Source organism: Triturus cristatus, chromosome 6 (genome assembly GCF_964204655.1).
Source record: "Triturus cristatus chromosome 6, aTriCri1.1, whole genome shotgun sequence".
Classification (NCBI taxonomy): domain Eukaryota; kingdom Metazoa; phylum Chordata; class Amphibia; order Caudata; family Salamandridae; genus Triturus; species Triturus cristatus.
Window position 1 is genome coordinate 280,441,280 of NC_140589.1, and position 17,300 is coordinate 280,458,579.

Consider the following 17,300-nt stretch of genomic DNA (forward strand, 5'->3'; position numbering starts at 1 on the left):
CGAGAAAGCAAAAGACACACAATTGATGGACGGAATGCAGAACAAATCAAAACATTCACACGCAGTCAAAAGATCTGGGTTAAATCCATCATTCTTTTGCTCACCATGCCACCCCAGTTTAGACCTGGCCATATGCAAATCAGTCTTGACCCTGTGTCTCATGGGAACAGTTCAGCCCAAACTGCCAAGCCAGGTCCTCCCTGTACCGGTTTCGAGGTTTCACCCCTCTTAAGCCTGGATAGCTTGATTCCAGTGGCACAGTGAGCCCAGGACCCACGTCTGGGCATACTTGGCACAGTTAAAGCGAGAAAGCAAAAGACAAACAATTGATGGACGGAATGCAGAACAAATCAAAACATTCACCCCCAGTCAAGAGATCTGGATTAAATCTATCATTCTTTTGCTCACCATGCCACCCCAGTTTAGACCTCGCCATATGCAAATCAGTCTTGACCCTGTGCCTCATGGGAACAGTCCAGCCCGATATGCAAAGCCAGGTCCTCCCTGGCCCGGAAACAAGCATCCTAGGACCAGTTTTGGGGTTTCACCCCTCTTCGGCCAGGATAGCTTGATTTCAGTGGCACAGTGAGACCCTGAACCTATGTCTGGGCATACCTGGCGCACTTAGGTCGAGAAAGCAAAAGACACACAATTGGTTGATGGAATGCAGAACAAATCAAAACATTCACCCCCAGTCAAGAGATCTGTGTTAAATCCATCATTCTTTTTCTCACCATGCCACCCCAGTTTAGACCTGGCCATATGCAAATCAGTGTTGACCCTGTGCCTCATGGGAACAGTCCAGCCCGAACTGCCAAGCCAGGCCCTCCCTGGACCGGAAACAAGCATCTTAGGACCAGTTTCAGGTTTTCTTCCCTCTTCAGCCAGGATAACTTGACTCCAGTGGCACAGTGAGCCCAGGACCCACATCTGGTCATACCTAGTGCAGTTAGGGCGAGAAAGCAAAAGACACAGAATTGATGGACGGAATGCAGAACAAATCATACTTTCACCCCCAGTCAAGAGATCTGGGTTTAATCCATCATTCTTTTGCTCACCATGCCACCCCAGTTTAGACCTGGCCATATGCAAATCAGTCTTGACCCTGTGCCTCATGGGAACAGTCCAGCCCGAATTGCCAAGCCAGGTCCTCCCTGGACCAGAAACAAGCATACTAGGACCAGTTTCAGGTTTTCACCCCTCTTCAGCCAGGATAACTTGACTCCAGTGGCACAGTGAGCCCAGGACCCACATCTGGTCATACCTGGTGCAGTTAGGGCGAGAAAGCAAAAGACACAGGATTGATGGACGGAATGCAGAACAAATCAAAACATTCACCCCCAGTCAAGAGATCTGGGTTTAATCCAGCATTCTTTTGCTCACCATGCCACCCCAATTTAGACCTGGTAATATGCAAATCAGTGTTGACCCTGTGCCTCATGGGAACAGTGCAGCCAGAACTGCCAAGGCTGGTCCTTCCTGGACCGGAAACAAGCATCCTAGGACCGGTTTCTGGGTTTTACCCCTCTTCAGCCAGGATAGCTTGATTCCAGTGGCACAGTGAGACCCTGAACCTATGTCTGGGCATACCTGGCGCACTTAGGTAGAGAAAGCAAAAGACACACAATTGATAGACGGAATGCAGAACAAATCAAAACATTCACCCCTAGTCAAAAGATCTGGGTTAAATCCATCATTCTTTTGCTCACCATGCCACCCCAGTTTAGACCTGGCCACATGCAAATCAGTCTTGACCCTGTGTCTCATGGGAACAGTCCAGCCCAAACTGCCAAGCCAGGTCCTCCCTGTACCGGAAACAAGCATCCTAGGACCAGTTTCGGGGTTTCAACCCTCTTCAACCTGGATACCTTGATTCCAGTGGCACAGTGAGCACAGGACCCACGTCTGGGCATACCTGGCGCACTTAGGGCGAAAAAGCAAAAGACACACAATTGATGGACGGAATGAAGAACAAATCAAAACATTCACCCCCACTCAAGAGATCTGGCTTAAATCAATCATTCTTTTGCTCACCATGCCACCTCAGTTTAAACCTGGCCATATGCAAGTCAGTCTTGACCCTGTGCCTCATGGGAACAGTCCAGCCCGAACTGCCAAGCCAAGTCCTCCCTGGACCGGAAACAAGCATCCTAGGACTGGTTTCGGGCTTTCACCCCTCTTCAGCCAGGATAGCTTGATTCCAGTGGCACAGTGAGCCCAGGACCCACGTCTGGGCATACCTGGCGCACCTAGTGCGAGAAAGCAAAAGACAAACAATTGATGGACGGAATGCAAAACAAATCAAAACATTTACCCCCATTCAAGAGATCTGGGTTAAATCCATCATTCTTTTGCTCACCATGCCACCCCAGTTTAGACCTGGCCATAGGCAAATCAGACTTGAGCCTGTGCCTCATGGGAACAGTCCAGCCCAAACTGCCAAGCCAGGTCCTCCCTGTCTCTGAAACAGGCATCCTAGGACCGGTTTCGGGGTTCCACCCCTCTTCAGCCTGGATAGCTTTATTCCAGTGGCACAGTGAGCCCAGGACCCACGTCTGAACATACCTGGTGCAGTTAGGGCGAGAAAGCAAAAGACACACAATTGATGGACGGAATACAGAACAAATCAAAACATTTGCACCCAGTCACGAGATCTGGGTTAAATCCATCATTCTGTTTCTCACCATGCCACCCCAGTTTAGACCTGGCCATATGCAAATCAGTCTTGACTCTGTGCCTCATGGGAACAGTCAAGCCCAAACTGCCATGCGATGTCCTCCCTCGACCGGAAACAAGCATCTTAGGACTGATTTCAGGGTTTCACCCCTCTTCAGCCAGGATAGCTTTATTTCAGTTTCACAGTGAGCCCAGGACCCACATCTGGGCATACCAGGCGCACTTAGGGCGAGAAAGCTAAAGACACACAATTGGTTGATGGAATGCAGAACAAATCAAAACATTCACCCCCAGTCAAGAGATCTGTGTTAAATCCATCATTCTTTTTCTCACCATGCCACCCCAGTTTAGACCTGGCAATATGCAAATCAGTCTTGACCCTGTGCCTCATGGGAACAGTCCAGCCCGAACTGCCAAGCCAGGTCCTCCCTGGACCGGAAACAAGCATCTTAGGACCAGTTTCAGGTTTTCTCCCCTCTTCAGCCAGGATAACTTGACTCCAGTGGCACATTGAGCCCAGGACACACATCTGGTCATACCTAGTGCAGTTAGGGCGAGAAAGCAAAAGACACAGAATTGATGGACGGAATGCAGAACAAATCATACATTCACACCCAGTCAAGAGATCTGGGTTTAATCCATCATTCTTTTGCTCACCATGCCACCCCAGTTTAGACCTGGCCATATGCAAATCAGTCTTGACCCTGTGCCTCATGGGAACAGTCCAGCCCGAATTGCCAAGCCATGTCCTCCCTTGACCGGAAACAAGCATACTAGGACCAGTTTCAGGTTTTCACCCCTCTTCAGCCAGGATAACTTGACTCCAGTGGCACAGTGAGCCCAGGACCCACATCTGGTCATACCTGGTGCAGTTAGGGCGAGAAAGCAAAAGACACAGAATTGATGGACGGAATGCAGAACAAATCAAAACATTCACCCCCAGTCAAGAGATCTGGGTTTAATCCAGCATTCTTTTGCTCACCATGCCACCCCAATTTAGACCTGGCCATATGCAAATCCGTGTTGACCCTGTGCCTCATGGGAACAGTGCAGCCAGAACTGCCAAGGCTGGTCCTTCCTGGACCGGAAACAAGCATCCTAGGACCGGTTTATGGGTTTTACCCCTCTTCAGCCAGGATAGCTTGATTCCAGTGGCACAGTGAGCCCAGGACCCACGTCTGGGCATACCTGGCGCACTTAGGGCGAAAAAGCAAACGACACACAATTGATGGAAGGAATGCAGAACAAATCAAAACATTCACCCCAGTCAAAAGATCTGTGTTAAATCCATCATTCTATTGCTCACCATGCCACCCCAGTTTACACCTGGCCATCTACAAATCAATCTTGACCCTTTGCCTCATAGGAACAGTCCAGCCCGAACTGCCAAGCCAGGTCCTCCCTGGAGCGGAAACAAGCATCCTAGGACCAGTTTTGGGGTTTCACCCCTCTTCGGCCAGGATAGCTTGATTTCAGTGGCACAGTGAGACCCTGAACCTATGTCTGGGCATACCTGGCGCACTCAGGTCGAGAAAGCAAAAGACACACAATTGATAGACGGAATGCAGAACAAATCAAAACATTCACCCCTAGTCAAAAGATCTGGGTTAAATCCATCATTCTTTTGCTCACCATGCCACCCCTGTTTAGACCTGGCCACAAGCAAATCAGTCTTGACCCTGTGTCTCATGGGAACAGTCCAGCCCAAACTGCCAAGCCAGGTCCTCCCTGTGCCGGAAACAAGCATCCTAGGACCTGTTTCGCGGTTTCACCCCTCTTCAGCCAGGATGGCTTGATTTCAGTGGCACAGTGAGACCCTGAACCTATGTCTGGGCATACCTGGCGCACTTAGGTCGAGAAAGCAAAAGACACACAATTGATAGACGGAATGCAGAAAAAATCAAATCATTCACCCCCAGTCAAGAGATCTGGCTTAAATCCATCATTCTTTTGCTCACCATGCCACCCCAGTTTAGACCTGGCCATATGCAAATCAGTCTTGACCCTGTGCCTCATGGGAACAGTCCAGCCCGAATTGCCAAGCCAGGCCCACCCTGGACCGGAAACAAGCATCTTAGGACCAGTTTTGGGGTTTCACCCCTCTTCAGCCAGGATAGCTTGATTTCAGTGGCACAGTGAGACCCTGAACCCATGGCTGGGCATACCTGGCGCACTTAGGTCGAGAAAGCAAAAGACACACAATTGATAGACGGAATGCAGAAAAAATAAAATCATTCAACCCCAGTCAAGAGATCTGGCTTAAATCCATCATTCTTTTGCTCACCATGCCACCCCAGTTTAGACCTGGCCATATGCAAATCAGTCTTGACCCTGTGCCTCATGGGAACAGTCCAGCCCGAATTGCCAAGCCAGGCCCTCCCTGGACCGGAAACAAGGATCTTAGGACCAGTTTTGGGGTTTCACCCCTCTTCAGCCAGGATAGCTTGATTTCAGTGGCACAGTGAGACCCTGAACCTATGTCTGGGCATACCTGGCACACTTAGGTCGAGAAAGCAAAAGACACACAATTGATAGACGGAATGCAGAACAAATCAAAACATTCACCCCTAGTCAAAAGATCTCTGTTAAATCCATCATTCTTTTGCTCACCATGCCACTCCAGTTTAGACCTGGCCACATGCAAATCAGTCTTGACCCTGTGTCTCATGGGAACAGTCCAGCCCAAACTGCCAAGCCAGGTCCTCCCTGTACCGTAAACAAGCATCCTAGGACCAGTTTCGGGGTTTCAACCCTCTTCAACCTGGATGCCTTGATTCCAGTGGCACAGTGAGCACAGGACCCACGTCTGGGCATACCTGGCGCACTTAGGGCAAAAAAGCAAAAGACACACAATTGATGGACGGAATGAAGAACAAATCAAAACATTCACCCCCAGTCAAGAGATCTGGCTTAAATCAATCATTCTTTTGCTCACCATGCCACCCCAGTTTAGACCTGGCCATATGCAAGTCAGTCTTGACCCTGTGCCTCATGGGAACAGTCCAGCCCGAACTGCCAAGCCAAGTCCTCCCTGGACCGGAAACAAACATCCTAGGACTTGTTTCGGGCTTTCACCCCTCTTCAGCCAGGATAGCTTGATTCCAGTGGCACAGTGAGCCCAGGACCCACGTCTGGGCATACCTGGCGCACCTAGTGCGAGAAAGCAAAAGACAAACAATTGATTGACGGAATGCAGAACAAATCAAAACATTTACCCCTATTCAAGAGATCTGGGTTAAATCCATCATTCTTTTGCTCACCATGCCACCCCAGTTTAGACCTGACCATAGGTAAATCAGACTTGAGCCTGTGCCTCATGGGAACAGTCCAGCCCAAACTGCCAAGCCAGGTCCTCCCTGTACTGGAAACAGGCATCCTAGGACCAGTTTCGAGGTTCCACCCCTCCTCAGCCTGGATAGCTTGATTCCAGTGGCACAGTGAGCCCAGGACCCACGTCTGAACATACCTGGCGCAGTTAGGGCGAGAAAGCAAAAGACACACAATTGATGGACGGAATACAGAACAAATCAAAACATTCGCACCCAGTCACGAGATCTGGGTTAAATCCATCATTCTGTTTCTCACCATGCCACCCCAGTTTAGACCTGGCCATATGCAAATCAGTCTTGACCCTGTGCCTCATGGGAACAGTCAAGCCCAAACTGCCATGCGATGTCCTCCCTCGACCGGAAACAAGCATCTTAGGACTGATTTCGGGGTTTCACCCCTCTTCAGCCAGGATAGCTTTATTCCAGTTTCACAGTGAGCCCAGGACCCACATCTGGGCATACCAGGCGCACTTAGGGCGAGAAAGCAAAAGACACACAATTGGTGGATGGAATGCAGAACAAATCAAAACATTCACCCCCAGTCAAGAGATCTGTGTTAAATCCATCATTCTGTTTCTCACCATGCCACCCCAGTTTAGACCTGGCCATATGCAAATCAGTCTTGACCCTGTGCCTCATGGGAACAGTCAAGCCCGAACTGCCAAGCCAGGTCCTCCCTGGACCGGAAACAAGCATCCTAAGACCGGTTTCGGGGTTTCACCCCTCTTCAGCCTGGATAGCTTGATTCCAGTGGCACAGTGAGCCCAGGACCCACGTCTGGGCATACCTGGCGCAGTTAGGGCGAGAAAGCAAAAGACACACAATTGGTGGATGGAATGCAGAACAAATCAAAACATTCACCCCCAGTCAAGAGATCTGTGTTAAATCCATCATTCTTTTTCTCACCATGCCACCCCAGTTTAGACCTGGCCATATGCAAATCAGTCTTGACCCTGTGCCTCATGGGAACAGTCCAGCCTGAACTGCCAAGCCAGGTCCTCCCTGGACCGGAAACAAGCATCTTAGGACCAGTTTCAGGTTTTCACCCCTCTTCAGCCAGGATAACTTGACTCCAGTGGCACAGTGAGCCCAGGACCCACATCTGGTCATACCTAGTGCAGTTAGGGCGAGAAAGAAAAAATACACAGAATTGATGGACGGAATGCAGAACAAATCATATATTCACCCCCAGTCAAGAGATCTGGGTTTAATCTATCATTCTTTTGCTCACCATGCCACCCCAGTTTAGACCTGGCCATATGCAAATCAGTCTTGACCCTGTGCCTCATGGGAACAGTCCAGCCCGAATTGCCAAGCCAGGTCCTCCCTGGACCGGAACCAAGCATACTAGGACCAGTTTTAGGGTTTCACCCCTCTTCAGCCAGGATAGCTTGATTTCAGTGGCACAGTGATACCCCGAACCTATGTCTGGGCATACCTGGTGCACTTAGGTCGAGAAAGCAAAAGACACACAATTGATAGACGGAATGCAGGAGAAATCAAAACATTCACCTCCAGTCAAGAGATCTGGGTTAAATCCATCATTCTTTTTCTCACCATGCCACCCCAGTTTAGACCTGGCCATATGCAAATCAGTCTTGACCCTGTGCCTCATGGGAACAGTGCAGCCAGAACTGCCAAGGCTGGTCCTTCCTGGACCGGAAACAAGCATCCTAAGACTGGTTTCGGGGTTTCACCCCTCTTCAGCCTGGATAGCTTGATTCCAGTGGCACAGTGAGCCCAGGACCCACGTCTGGGCATACCTGGCGCAGTTAGGGCGAGAAAGCAAAAGAAACACAATTGATGGACGGAATACATAACAAATCAAAACATTCACCCCCAGTCAAGAGATCTGGATTAAATCCATCATTCCTTCTCTTACCATGCCACCCCAGTTTAGACCTGGCCATATGGAAATCAGTCTTGACCCTGTGGCTCATGGGAACAGTCCAGCCCAAACTGCCATGCCAGGTGCTCCCTGGACCGGAAATAAGCATCCTAGGACCGGATTTGGGGTTTCACCCCTCTTCAGCCAGGATAGCTTGATTCCAGTGGCACAGTGAGCCCAGGGCCCATGTCTGGGCATACCTGGCTCACTTAGGGCGAAAAAGCAAAATAAACACAATTGATGGACGGAATGCAGAACAAATCAAAACATTCACCCTCAGTAAAGAGATCTGGGTTAAATCCATCATTCTTTTGCTCACCATGCCACCCCAGTTTAGACCTTGCCATATGCAAATCAGTCTTGACCCTGTGCCTCATGGGAACTTCCAGCCACAACTGCCAAGCCAGGTCCTCCTTGGACCGAAAACAAGCATCTTAGGACTGGTTTCAGGGTTTCACCCCTCTTCAGCCAGGATAGCTTCATTCTAGTGGCACAGTGAGCCCAGGACCCACGTCTGGACATACCTGGTGCACTTAGGGCTAGAAAGCAAAAGACACTCAATTGATGGGCGGAATGCAGAACAAACCAAAACATTCACCCACAGTCAAGAGATCTAGGTTAAATCCATGATTTTCTGCTCACAATGCCACCCCAGTTTAGACCTGGCCATATGCAAATCAGTCTTGACCATGTGCCTCATGGGAACAGTCCAGCCCAAACTGCCAAGCCAGGTCCTCCCTGTACCGGAAACAAGCATCCTAGGACCGGTTTCAGGGTTTCACCCCTCTTCAGCCAGGATAGCTTCATTCTAGTGGCACAGTGAGCCCAGGACCCACGTCTGGACATACCTGGTGCACTTAGGGCTAGAAAGCAAAAGACACTCAATTGATGGACGGAATGCAGAACAAATAAAAACATTCACCCCCAGTCAAGAGATCTGGGTTAAATCCATCATTCTTTTGCTCACCATGCCACCCCAGTTTAGACCTGGTCATATGCAAATCAGTCTTGACCCTGTGCATTATGGGAACAGTCCAGCCAGAACTGCCAAGGCTGGTCCTTCCTGGACCGGAAACAAGCATCCTAGGACCGGTTTCTGGGTTTTACCCCTCTTCAGCCAGGATAGCTTGATTCCAGTGGCACAGTGAGCCCAGGACCCACGTCTGGGCATACCTGGCGCACTTAGGGCGAAAAAGCAAAAGACACACAATTGATGGAAGGAATGCAGAACAAATCAAAACATTCACCCCCAGTCAAAAGATCTGTGTTAAATCCATCATTCTATTTCTCACCATGCCACCCCAGTTTACACCTGGCCATCTACAAATCAATCTTGACCCTTTGCCTCATGGGAACAGTCCAGCCCGAACTGCCAAGCCAGGTCCTCCCTGGACCGGAAACAAGCATCCTAAGACCCATTCCTTCTCTTACCATGCCACCCCAGTTTAGACCTGGCCATATGGAAATCAGTCTTGACCCTGTGGCTCATGGGAACAGTCCAGCCCGAACTGCCATGCCAGGTGCTCCCTGGACCGGAAATAAGCATCCTAGGACCGGATTTGGGGTTTCACCCCTCTTCAGCCAGGATAGCTTGATTCCAGTGGCACAGTGAGCCCAGGGCCCATGTCTGGGCATACCTGGCTCACTTAGGGCGAAAAAGCAAAATACACACAATTGATGGACGGAATGCAGAACAAATCAAAACATTCACCCTCAGTAAAGAGATCTGGGTTAAATCCATCATTCTTTTGCTCACCATGCCACCCCAGTTTAGACCTGGCCATATGCAAATCAGTCTTGACCCTGTGCCTCATGGGAACTTCCAGCCACAACTGCCAAGCCAGGTCCTCCTTGGACCAGAAACAAGCATCCTAGGACCGGTTTCAGGGTTTCACCCCTCTTCAGCCAGGATAGCTTCATTCTAGTGGCACAGTGAGCCCAGGACCCACGTCTGGACATACCTGGCGCACTTAGGGCTAGAAAGCAAAAGACACTCAATTGATGGGCGGAATGCAGAACAGACCAAAACATTCACCCACAGTCAAGAGATCTAGGTTAAATCCATGATTTTCTGCTCACAATGCCACCCCAGTTTAGACCTGGCCATATGCAAATCAGTCTTGACCATGTGCCTCATGGGAACAGTCCAGCCTAAACTGCCAAACCAGGTCCTCCCTGTACCGGACACAAGCATCCTAGGACCGGTTTCGGGGTTTCACCCCTCTTCAGCCTGGATAGCTTGATTCCAGTGGCACAGTGAACCCAGGACCCACGGCTGGGCATACCTGGCTCACTTAGGACGAAAAAGCTAAATACACTCAATTGATGGACGGAATGCAGAACAAATAAAAACATTCACCCCCAGTCAAGAGATCTGGGTTAAATCCATCATTCTTTTGCTCACCATGCCACCCCAGTTTAGACCTGGTCATATGCAAATCTGTCTTGACCCTGTGCCTCATGGGAACTTCCAGCCACAACTGCCAAGTCAGGTCCTCCCTGGACCGGAAACAAGCATCCTAGAACCGGTTTCTGGGTTTCACCCCTCTCCAGCCAGGATAGCTTGAATCCAGTGGCACAGTGAGCCCAGGACTCACGTCTGGGCATATCTGGCGCTTTTAGGGCGAGAAAGCAAAAGACACACAATTGATGGATGGAATGCAGAACAAATCAAAACATTTACCCCCAGTCAAGAGATATGGGTTAAATCTATCATTCTTTTGCTCACCATGCCACCCCAGTTTAGACCTGGCCATATGCAAATCAGTCTTTACCCTGTGCCTTATGGGATCAGTCCAGCCCAAATTGCCAAGCCAGGTCCTCCCTGGACCAGAAACAAGCATTCTGGGACCAGTTTTGGGGTTTCACCCCTCTTCAGCCAGGATAGCTTGATTTCAGTGGCACAGTGAGTCCCTGAACCTATGTCTGGGCATACCTGGCGCACTTAGGTCGAGAAAGCAAAAGACACACAATTGATAGACGGAATGCAGAACAAATCAAAACATTCACCCCCAGTCAAAAGATATGGGTTAAATCCATCATTCTTTTGCTCACCATGCCATCCCAGTTTAGACCTGGCCATATGCAAATCAGTCTTGACCATGTGCCTCATGGGAACAGTCCAGCCCAAACTGCCAAGCCAGGTCCTCCCTGTACCGGAAACAAGCATCCTAGGACCGGTTTCGGGGTTCCACCCCTCTTCAGCCTGGGTAGCTTGATTTCAGTGGCACAGTGAGTCCCTGAACCTATGTCTGGGCATACCTGGCGCACTTAGGTCGAGAAAGCAAAAGACACACAATTGATTGACGGAATGTAGAACAAATCAAAACATTCACCCCCAGTCAAACGATCTGGGTTAAATCCATCATTCTTTTGCTCACCATGCCACCCCAGTTTAGACCTGGCCATATGCAAATTAGTCTTGACCCTTTGTCTCATGGGAACAGTCCATCCCAAACTGCCAAGCCAGGTCCTCCCTGTACCGGAAACAAGCATCCTAGGACCAGTTTCGGGGTTTCACCCCTCTTCAGCCTGGATAGCTTGATTCCAGTGGCACAGTGAGCCCAGGACCCACGTCTGGGCATACCTGGCGCAGTTAGGGCGAGAAAGCAAAAGACACACAATTGATGGACGGAATGCAGAACAAATCAAAACATTCACCCCCAGTCAAGAGATCTGGATTAAATCCATCATTCTTTTTCTTACCATGCCACCCCAGTTTAGACCTGGCCATATGCAAATCAGTCTTGACCCTGTGCCTCATGGGAACAGTCCAGCCCAAACTGCCAAGCCAGGTCCTCCCTGTACCGGAAACAAGCATCCTAGGACCAGTTTCGGGGTTTCAACCCTCTTCAACCTGGATACCTTGATTCCAGTGGCACAGTGAGCACAGGACCCACGTCTGGGCATACCTGGCGCACCTAGTGCGAGAAAGCAAAAGACAAACAATTGATTGACGGAATGCAGAACAAATCAAAACATTTACCCCCATTCAAGAGATCTGGGTTAAATCCATCATTCTTTTGCTCACCATGCCACCCCAGTTTAGACCTGGCCATAGGTAAATCAGACTTGAGCCTGTGCCTCATGGGAACAGTCCAGCCCAAACTGCCAAGCCAGGTCCTCCCTGTACCGGAAACAGGCATCCTAGGACCGGTTTCGAGGTTCCACCCCTCTTCAGCCTGGATAGCTTGATTCCAGTGGCACAGTGAGCCCAGGACCCACGTCTGAACATACCTGGCGCAGTTAGGGCGAGAAAGCAAAAGACACACAATTGATGGACGGAATACAGAACAAATCAAAACATTCGCACCCAGTCACGAGATCTGGGTTAAATCCATCATTCTGTTTCTCACCATGCCACCCCAGTTTAGACCTGGCCATATGCAAATCAGTCTTGACCCTGTGCCTCATGGGAACAGTCAAGCCCAAACTGCCATGCGATGTCCTCCCTCGACCGGAAACAAGCATCTTAGGACTGATTTCGGGGTTTCACCCCTCTTCAGCCAGGATAGCTTTATTCCAGTTTCACAGTGAGCCCAGGACCCACATCTGGGCATACCAGGCGCACTTAGGGCGAGAAAGCAAAAGACACACAATTGGTGGATGGAATGCAGAACAAATCAAAACATTCACCCCCAGTCAAGAGATCTGTGTTAAATCCATCATTCTTTTTCTCACCATGCCACCCCAGTTTAGACCTGGCCATATCCTAATCAGTCTTGACCCTGTGCCTCATGGGAACAGTCCAGCCTGAACTGCCAAGCCAGGTCCTCCCTGGACCGGAAACAAGCATCTTAGGACCAGTTTCAGGTTTTCACCCCTCTTCAGCCAGGATAACTTGACTCCAGTGGCACAGTGAGCCCAGGAGCCACATCTGGTCATACCTAGTGCAGAACACAGAATTGATTGACGGAATGCAGAACAAATCACATATTCACCTCCAGTCAAGAGATCTGGGTTTAATCCATCATTCTTTTTCTCACCATGCCACCCCAGTTTAGACCTGGCCATATGCAAATCAGTCTTGACCCTGTGCCTTATGGGAACAGTCCAGCCCGAACTGCCAAGCCAGGTCCTCCCTGGACCGAAAACAAGCATCCTAGGACCGGTTTCAGGGTTTCACCCCTCTTCAGCCAGGATAGCTTCATTCTAGTGGCACAGTGAGCCCAGGACCCACGTCTGGACATACCTGGTGCACTTAGGGCTAGAAAGCAAAAGACACTCAATTGATGGGCGGAATGCAGAACAAACCAAAACATTCACCCACAGTCAAGAGATCTAGGTTAAATCCATGATTTTCTGCTCACAATGCCACCCCAGTTTAGACCTGGCCATATGCAAATCAGTCTTGACCATGTGCCTCATGGGAACAGTCCAGCCCAAACTGCCAAGCCAGGTCCTCCCTGTACCGGAAACAAGCATCCTAGGACCGGTTTCGGGGTTTCACCCCTCTTCAGCCTGGATAGCTTGATTCCAGTGGCACAGTGAACCCAGGACCCACGGCTGGGCATACCTGGCTCACTTAGGGCGAAAAAGCAAAATACACTCAATTGATGGACGGAATGCAGAACAAATAAAAACATTCACCCCCAGTCAAGAGATCTGGGTTAAATCCATCATTCTTTTGCTCACCATGCCACCCCAGTTTAGACCTGGTCATATGCAAATCTGTCTTGACCCTGTGCCTTATGGGAACAGTCCAGCCCGAACTGCCAAGCCAGGTCCTCCCTGGACCGGAAACAAGCATCCTAGGACCAGTTTCAGGTTTTCACCCCTCTTCAGCCAGGATAACTTGACTCCAGTGGCACAGTGAGCCCAGGACCCACATCTGGTCATACCTGGTGCAGTTAGGGCGAGAAAGCAAAAGACACAGAATTGATGGACGGAATGCAGAACAAATAAAAACATTCACCCCCAGTCAAGAGATCTGGGTTTAATCCAGCATTCTTTTGCTCACCATGCCACCCCAATTTAGACCTGGCCATATGCAAATCAGTCTTGACCCTGTCCCTCATGGGAACAGTGCAGCCAGAACTGCCAAGGCTGGTCCTTCCTGGACCGGAAACAAGCATCCTAGGACCGGTTTCTGGGTTTTACCCCTCTTCAGCCAGGCTAGCTTGATTCCAGTGGCACAGTGAACCCAGGACCCACGGCTGGGCATACCTGGCTCACTTAGGGCGAAAAAGCTAAATACACTCAATTGATGGACGGAATGCAGAACAAATAAAAACATTCACCCCCAGTCAAGAGATCTGGGTTAAATCCATCATTCTTTTGCTCACCATGCCACCCCAGTTTAGACCTGGTAATATGCAAATCTGTCTTGACCCTGTGCCTCATGGGAACTTCCAGCCACAACTGCCAAGCCAGGTCCTCCCTGGACCGTAAACAAGCATCCTAGGACCGGTTTCTGGGTTTCACCCCTCTTCAGCCAGGATAGCTTGAATCCAGTGGCACAGTGAGCCCAGGACTCACGTCTGGGCATATCTGGCGCTTTTAGGGCGAGAAAGCAAAAGACACACAATTGATGGATGGTATGCAGAACAAATCAAAACATTTACCCCCAGTCAAGAGATATGGGTTAAATCTGTCATTCTTTTGCTCACCATGCCACCCCAGTTTAGACCTGGCCATATGCAAATCAGTCTTTACCCTGTGCCTTATGGGATCAGTCCAGCCCAAATTGCCAAGCCAGGTCCTCCCTGGACCGGAAACAAGCATTCTGGGACCAGTTTTGGGGTTTCACCCCTCTTCAGCCAGGATAGCTTGATTTCAGTGGCACAGTGAGTCCCTGAACCTATGTCTGGGCATACCTGGCGCACTTAGGTCGAGAAAGCAAAAGACACACAATTGATAGACGGAATGTAGAACAAATCAAAACATTCACCCCCAGTCTAACGATCTGGGTTAAATCCATCATTCTTTTGCTCACCATGCCACCCCAGTTTAGACCTGGCCATATGCAAATCAGTCTTAACCCTTTGTCTCATGGGAACAGTCCATCCCAAACTGCCAGGCCAGGTCCTCCCTGTACCGGAAACAAGCATCCTAGGACCTGTTTCGCGGTTTCACCCCTCTTCAGCCAGGATAGCTTGATTCCAGTGGCACAGTGAGCCCAGGGCCCATGTCTGGGTATGCCTGGCTCACTTAGGGCGAAAAAGCAAAATACACACAATTGATGGACGGAATGCAGAACAAATCAAAACATTCACCCTCAGTAAAGAGATCTGGGTTAAATCCATCATTCTTTTGCTCACCATGCCACCCCAGTTTAGACCTGGCCATATGCAAATCAGTCTTGACCCTGTGCCTCATGGGAACTTCCAGCCACAACTGCCAAGCCAGGTCCTCCTTGGACCGAAAACAAGCATCCTAGGACCGGTTTCAGGGTTTCACCCCTCTTCAGCCAGGATAGCTTCATTCTAGTGGCACAGTGAGCCCAGGACCCACGTCTGGACATACCTGGTGCACTTAGGGCTAGAAAGCAAAAGACACTCAATTGATGGGCGGAATGCAGAACAAACCAAAACATTCACCCACAGTCAAGAGATCTAGGTTAAATCCATGATTTTCTGCTCACAATGCCACCCCAGTTTAGACCTGGCCATATGCAAATCAGTCTTGACCATGTGCCTCATGGGAACAGTCCAGCCCAAACTGCCAAGCCAGGTCCTCCCTATACCGGAAAGAAGCATCCTAGGACCGGTTTCGGGGTTTCACCCCTCTTCAGCCTGGATAGCTTGATTCCAGTGGCACAGTGAACCCAGGACCCACGGCTGGGCATACCTGGCTCACTTAGGGCGAAAAAGCAAAATACACTCAATTGATGGACGGAATGCAGAACAAATAAAAACATTCACCCCCAGTCAAGAGATCTGGGTTAAATCCATAATTCTTTTGCTCACCATGCCACCCCAGTTTAGACCTGGTCATATGCAAATCTGTCTTGACCCTGTGCCTTATGGGAACAGTCCAGCCCGAACTGCCAAGCCAGGTCCTCTCTGGACCGGAAACAAGCATCCTAGGACCAGTTTCAGGTTTTCACCCCTCTTCAGCCAGGATAACTTGACTCCAGTGGCACAGTGAGCCCAGGACCCACATCTGGTCATACCTGGTGCAGTTAGGGCGAGAAAGCAAAAGACACAGAATTGATGGACGGAATGCAGAACAAATAAAAACATTCACCCCCAGTCAAGAGATCTGGGTTTAATCCAGCATTCTTTTGCTCACCATGCCACCCCAATTTAGACCTGGCCATATGCAAATCAGTCTTGACCCTGTGCCTCATGGGAACAGTGCAGCCAGAACTGCCAAGGCTGGTCCTTCCTGGACCGGAAACAAGCATCCTAGGACCGGTTTCTGGGTTTTACCCCTCTTCAGCCAGGATAGCTTGATTCCAGTGGCACAGTGAGCCCAGGACCCACGTCTGGGCATACCTGGCGCACTTAGGGCGCAAAAACAAAAGACACACAATTGATGGAAGGAATGCAGAACAAATCAAAACATTCACCCCCAGTCAAAAGATCTGTGTTAAATCCCTCATTCTATTTCTCACCATGCCACCCCAGTTTACACCTGGCCATCTACAAATCAATCTTGACCCTTTGCCTCATGGGAACAGTCCAGCCCGAACTGCCAAGCCAGGTCCTCCCTGGACCGGAAACAAGCATCCTAAGACCGGTTTCGGGGTTTCACCCCTCTTCAGCCTGGATAGCTTGATTCCAGTGGCACAGTGAGCCCAGGACCCACGTCTGGGCATACCTGGCGCAGTTAGGGCGAGAAAGCAAAAGACACACAATTGATGGACGGAATACATAACAAATCAAAACATTCACCCCCAGTCAAGAGATCTGGATTAAATCCATCATTCCTTCTCTTACCATGCCACCCCAGTTTAGACCTGGCCATATGGAAATCAGTCTTGACCCTGTGGCTCATGGGAACAGTCCAGCCCGAACTGCCATGCCAGGTGCTCCCTGGACTGGAAATAAGCATCCTAGGACCTGATTTGGGGTTTCACCCCTCTTCAGCCAGGATAGCTTGATTCCAGTGGCACAGTGAGCCCAGGGCCCATGTCTGGGCATACCTGGCTCACTTAGGGCGAAAAAGCAAAATACACACAATTGATGGACGGAATGCAGAACAAATCAAAACATTCACCCTCAGTAAAGAGATCTGGGTTAAATCCATCATTCTTTTGCTCACCATGCCACCCCAGTTTAGACCTGGCCATATGCAAATCAGTCTTGACCCTGTGCCTCATGGGAACTTCCAGCCACAACTGCCAAGCCAGGTCCTCCTTGGACCGGAAACAAGCATCCTAGGACCGGTTTCAGGGTTTCACCCCTCTTCAGCCAGGATAGCTTCATTCTAGTGGCACAGTGAGCCCAGGACCCATGTCTGGA